This window comes from Bombus pyrosoma, linkage group LG11 (assembly GCF_014825855.1).
Source record: "Bombus pyrosoma isolate SC7728 linkage group LG11, ASM1482585v1, whole genome shotgun sequence".
Lineage (NCBI taxonomy): Eukaryota > Metazoa > Arthropoda > Insecta > Hymenoptera > Apidae > Bombus > Bombus pyrosoma.
Genome location: NC_057780.1, coordinates 15,010,310 through 15,016,638, shown reverse-complemented (window position 1 = coordinate 15,016,638; position 6,329 = coordinate 15,010,310). Strand labels below are relative to the sequence as shown.

Below are 6,329 nucleotides of genomic sequence, written 5' to 3'. Positions count from 1 at the left end.
ACGTATCGTCAATTCTTATACGCGTGTGACACCGTATATTTTACGATTATTTATTTCATGATTTCGAAGATCAGGTAAAGGACGATTCGAATAGCTTAATCTGGATTTTAGATAGTTCGAATCATTATCTTTATCTTATAACAGTGATAATATCAGCGAGAATGTTGTTATAAGAATCCAGATTATTCTTGATTTCTTATTAGATTAGAAACGGAGTATCGATAATTTCAGAAGCTTAGATAGCATTTCAAGTAATCAGAATTACTCGTAATATTCACAATGTTATCGGTGGCAATTAGTTAAACAAATTTTTAGCCAATCATGTAATTCTTCTGTTTTTCATTCATGTATATCTTATATTTTTTCTACTTATTTTTTAGACAATGTCATACATTTTTTTCAATGTTACAAAAATATTTTGAATTTTCAGTTCAATGCTAAAATGTCAGCATTGAATGCAATTCCTCGTCGTATCAAATTATATAACGTTCTTAGAAATGAAAATTGAAGTATTTGCAGTTGGCATATTACAGTAAACGCTGCTGAAAATATTTAAAAGAGTGTCAATATTCTACGTAATTGTAGAAATGTAGCTTGATATGTTACTAAAATTCCAGTCCGAAATATTGAGTAGTCTCCCAGTTATAGCAAATTTATCAAATCGAGTCATTCTTAAATTTGAAATCGAAATGTATGAATTTTCATTGGCGATTAAGCAAATGAAATAAAATTGTGAATGAGACGCAGAATGTGTTAAGGACGTAGGAAGTAAATCAGACGATCGGGTCAGGCTATCAGCGATGCATCATCGCTGTTACGGCGCGTCGTAATCGCTGAAATGTAAGAAAGCGAGAAAGGTTAAGAAATTTGTTTTATCGAAATTAGAGACGAGAGAAAACTACTTCTCCCGTGCAAGATCCAACCACGAACACCTATCAGACACTATTTCTGTCTCTTAGAAGAAATCGATGGGAAGGGCGAGCAGGGTATAATTAGCCAGTTACAAGCGCAAAAAGCGCTTCGCAAATGGGGCGAGTAATGCGCCCTGCACCGCGATAAAAATCGAGTTCGCTTCACCGTGGCAAACCTGCATCGATTGGTCTTTATTTCTGACCATCTAACTTTATTCTTCTATGTAGATCCACGTAAAATTTTTTCCGAATAGGTACTTTCAAATTCTTCTCTTCCTTTTGTAAATTTCTATCACATTTTTGATACATTTTACAAATCTCTGTCGCATTAAACTTTCTATCTTAATCTGTTGCCAATATGGTCACCGATTTTCTTTCCTTTTCGAAACAATAATTGCGAAAAAAAAAAATTCATTCTTTTGAACCGTTGCTTTGTTTAGAACATTGATAAATTGTCTTCTAGAATAAAATGTTTTATGAATTGTTTATTGATAAAGTCAAGATAAGCCGCTGATTATTCGAGCCTTTGTCGTCATATCATTTTCATATTTCACGCTTTGTTTCTTTCTAAATAGAATGTCTGTAATGTTTACAATAGTTTACATGAATCGATCACGTGAAGATATCTTTGCGATAGTAAAAAAGGAATCTTCTTTATCTAACTTAGTATCTCAAAATGCCTCGAATAATATATAATTCGAATAACGCCAAATAAAAACAATGTAGAAACAACAATTAAAACCGCGTTGATATATATCCATATCCATAAATTTTGGCATCATATTTTGGTTCGTTTAAATGATTTTAAAGAACAATTTAAAGAAAATCATCATCCGCAACAAAGTGTAATAAAGGTATCGATAACGTATTAGGAAGATTACGTAGTAGAATTCCTGGCAGGAAATACGATTTACAGAAATTCCAATTTACAATTATCCTTTTAATTCACGTTATTACTGCGATTTTCCAGATCACACGTTCTCAGATTTCCTCTGTTAGTAATAGACACATCACTATGTAATTCTAGTTCTAGGATCGTGAAATTATTCATAAGATACAAGAGACGACGTCAAGATTTACGTACATTGGATATTAGCCAATGTTCGTTTATGCGTTGTTTTTTCCTCTACCTTTCCCGGAATTCCCATTGATTGCAGCCCGACGAATCATCGAGATCACGTTGGAGATTGTACATTGCAATTAATCTTTGAATTCCAAACTCGTCAGACCGTTTTCATCTCGCGTCAAACAACCTTATACAAATCACGTATCATTCTTTATCTTTCCATCGAAAGGAAGTCAACGAAAAATGGTACTTGAAAAAGAAAAATTGCCTCCGTTACAAGATTTTTCTAATTATTTTCAAGGCACAGCACCGTTGCACAATCACGTGCAATCGGTTTGCACGAGATTCCGTGTAACGAACGGCATGCAAATGTTATCCTTCGCAGAGATTACCATATTTTCGTTTGCTTGCTCGATAGTGGCCATGAAGAAAAATAACGTCGTCAGCCGGATTGCTGCGAAAATACAAATATTTTCGTGCCCTGGAGCCTATCCATTCGTCGATCGTCGGCTGGACCGTCGTGTCGTTTTACGTCACAGAGCACAACTATGACTTTTCCTCAATTAGATAGCTGTTATCTATGTATGTATATAAATACTATGCAGCAGACTAGGTCGCCAAGTTTCTTTGTAAAACGCTGAAAATGATATCGATGTAATCGCAACATTTGTTTGGCAAAACGATGTCGCGCCAGACCAATTATATATCAATTATGTGAGTATCGAACGATTGTTCATAGCTTAATCAGCGAATTAAAATCATTTCTGCGCTTCTCCTGTCCGATAACGAATTGCGTCACGTTGCGCAATCGTTGTTTACACTTTCCATTAGCAATAATATCAGTATAAGCTTTTAAGTACAGAAAGTGTTTGCGGTATAGCTCGTCCACGGTTTTCGTATTCTCTTCCTTTCTTATCCCCTTTGGTTGCAGAAATATAAATATAACGAACGATGGTAACCTCCGGTGATTGGAGTTCATCACAACATTTCTCCGTGGAAATAACGTAACGAGTCCCACACTGATTGAGACTATTTTCGTCAAAGTTGGCATGACAGCGGATGAAAAAATTCATATATAAAAATACATTGCATACAAAAATAAATACATAACAATTAGGGTTCGGGGCTTATAATATTAATCCGTCGGATCTAATAACAAATTCATTCTTTTGCTTCCTGTTAGATATATCTTGCAACTTATTCTTCTAAACATTCGTAAGTATTTTCTTATCAGGCCAAAATAAGTTTATTGGGTGCTTTTTCTATGGTTTTCTTTCAGGCAGATTAACCGAACAAGTCTTTTGCTATGGTGTTTGGATCGCTTAGTAATTAAAATACTATTTTCCTATGATTTGAAGAATTGTATACGCATATATCGTGTATTTATTACAATATTCTATAAACCATCGATATGGATGGAATATTTTTCGATTTTCCATTTTCACATCCATACGAAGTTCAAAATCGCATAACATCTTGAAGATCGCATCGCCAGCGAATCTGTGGTTTCCGTTCGACGCGTAGGCATTGTTTAACACCTCGCACAAGGCTGGTTCGACGACCCGGCGCTGCGTGTATCCTCTTATCAAAACATCGGCGGATATTTTCGCGTTGCCGCAGTCTAGACTTTTGTTAAACAAACACGTCGACGCAACAACCGACTGCTATCGATATTAAAAAAGAACCATCCATTCGATCCGTACTGCTATAAAAGCGACTAATTTCCGAAGAATTTCCCCTTCTCGTCGATATTTGTGTGAACCCAAGCAACTTTCTTTATACGTGAAACGCAGTTCGATATCGTAAGGCAAGGGGTTAACTTAAATTTTACTATTCTTCAAACATTTTACAAACGTTATTTATACGACTAATAAATAAATATAGGTTACACGTCCTATGTTCACTAATTCGAACGGATAAAAAGAAATCATTGGGAAATCCATGTCGTAGTCGTGTTCCAGCAGTCACAACCTTTCCCCACGGTTCACTGCACCCGATGTCGACTGTCATCGATTCTACCCACGCTTTCTACGACAGTTCCATCGACATTGTCTCCCATCGATCGTAGATGCGAGCATTCTCCCGTTCTCGAAGGACTCGCGCGTGTAATTAGGATACCCTGGTTGGAATTACGCTCGGCCAATTAACTAGTTAGGAATAAATTACCGCTTTTACCTGGCGCGCGATTACGTAAGCGCAGCTATTACCGCGCTAACTGCACCTCTCGGCCAGATATCATTACCGCGGATAGTTCTCTTTGCTTTGCGTCATCGGTGCGATTGTGCGATTGAGAGACGCGCGTTACAACCTATCCCTCCCTGTTTCTCCTCGCGAAATTATAATAGACTAGTAAAAGAAAGATGATTTTCGTACATCAGAAAGTATTCGATCGTGAAAGATTCAAGCAATGACAATCACATATACATCGATATTCGTATTTCTATCAAATTAAGTTTTGATACGAAAAAATCTATTTTACAGATAGAGATTGCACGAGATATTTTCCGCAAAATGTATTCTAGGAATGAAAATGCTTTAAAAATATACTTAACGAAAATATCAAATCGCAATGTATAATTCATTCTTCGATATAATACAATAGTATGAATATAATACTATAATTAACAATATAAAAATGGAACGATATGAAATATCGTTGGTGTTTTAAAGCTCGCGTAAAATCACAAAGGGTGAAAATGAAAAAATCTTACTTTTTTAAATAAAGAATCAAATAAAATTTGATCTTAGCGATCGATCTCAGTTTGCACATGCGTGTTCGTTGATCGATGCCTACTATTTCCCGACTATATTTAACTGCAACCACTATTATGCATACAATTACATCACGGCACCGATTAAAATAGCAAATTCGCGAAGTTCACGCTTACAGCTCGCGCTCGTGATAAACGAGCTATATGACAATCAGCTGCACCGTAACCGCCGTTGATAACGCGTTATCAAGTCCCGGATGATGTCTGCAAATATGTTTGCGTTCTTAAATGCAGCCGAGGTTGCCATGCCTGTTGTTGTTTAATCTATATCTGTCCTTCCTGCATTCGCCTCGTTTGCGCCCCCTTTTTCGCGTCGCTTCTCTGCTCGTCGTGTTTAATCCACCCGCTTCGCGAATTTTCCCGCTCGGCTCATCTACGCTCAATTTCGTTTGTTTTAGATTCGGATTCAGAGTTCGAGATTTCCAACTATTTTCTCTCTCATCTCAACGCTACTCACTCTCAAACAAATATTCGAACGTTCTAACTTTGCCAAAAAAATTCCTACGAATTTGTCGCCTTTGCCACGTTGTTCCATTAGCTGCAGTCCATTAGCTAAACGCCTATATTGTAACAGATTCGCGTATATTTAGCTACGACAGGTCCTAAAATGTTCGAGGTTGTTACAGCGAGCCCGATCCGAGCTCGAACGCTCGAATGTGGCTCCACCCACGCATCGTGGATCTGCTATCGGTCGAAATAGAATCGTAAGTGTTCTTGGTTCGCTGATTTCAACAAGTTGTACGTTCGATAGATCCGAGGAGAGGATCTCGAGGCATCTGTCGGCTCATCTAACGTAACGGCTTGGTGAGTAACGCACGATAAATTGATGCGTAATTCTTGTAGACCGATTTCCTCGTAGAGTGAATAAAATGGCCGATCCACGAATTACATACGAATTACTCGCCTTCGTTATAATCGTTCGCTCGATTGTTCCGCGTGATTACATCATATCATGCGAATCGCTGTGCAATAGAGAAACGAAATTGGAAACTGTGTCATCGATGTAATATATTATAATACTATAAGTACGTGTATATCTTCAACCGGTCAGTAAATTTAAATGATATGTCTTTAAGAACAAATATAAAAATACATTGAAGGTTTTATGAAAGTTTATGAAAGTACCGGGATACTTACCATAGAACATTTTTATGTATATATTATGCATTCCGTAGGAAACGTATATCGATATCGTTTAATATAACAAGATACCATCAAATGTTATCCAACATTATCTAACTAGAAATATAAATAATTAATATATATAAGTAATTGAAATACCGAATGTACATACATTAAATGACTAAATTTCACAAAAAATATGAAACATAAATATTTACCAGACGAGGAATATGCCAAGAAAAAGAAATAAACAGCGAGTGTGTGCTACGTAGAGCGTTCGAGGCCAATAATGATAAACAAGAGTAAGAGGACACGCAACATGCTCGTTAATTACATATATACATATATATATGCTTCAAGGGTGTATCTCATTAAGGCGCAAAGCAAGAAGACCGTGGTAAGACGTTTTCCAAAACACGCTCGTTTATCATATTCCATTTAACATCATCTTGTCCTCTT

At 36.6% G+C, this 6,329-nt stretch overlaps 1 long non-coding RNA gene across 1 annotated transcript; it reads left to right on the top strand.

Annotated features, from left to right (window-relative positions):
• Positions 1-2,473: 2,473 nt before the first annotated feature.
• On the top strand, positions 2,474-6,059 carry LOC122572457. Its single transcript, XR_006318459.1, has 4 exons — positions 2,474-2,691; positions 2,909-3,192; positions 3,257-5,794; positions 5,924-6,059. It is a non-coding gene; the product is annotated as an uncharacterized LOC122572457 (long non-coding RNA).
• Positions 6,060-6,329: the final 270 nt, after the last annotated feature.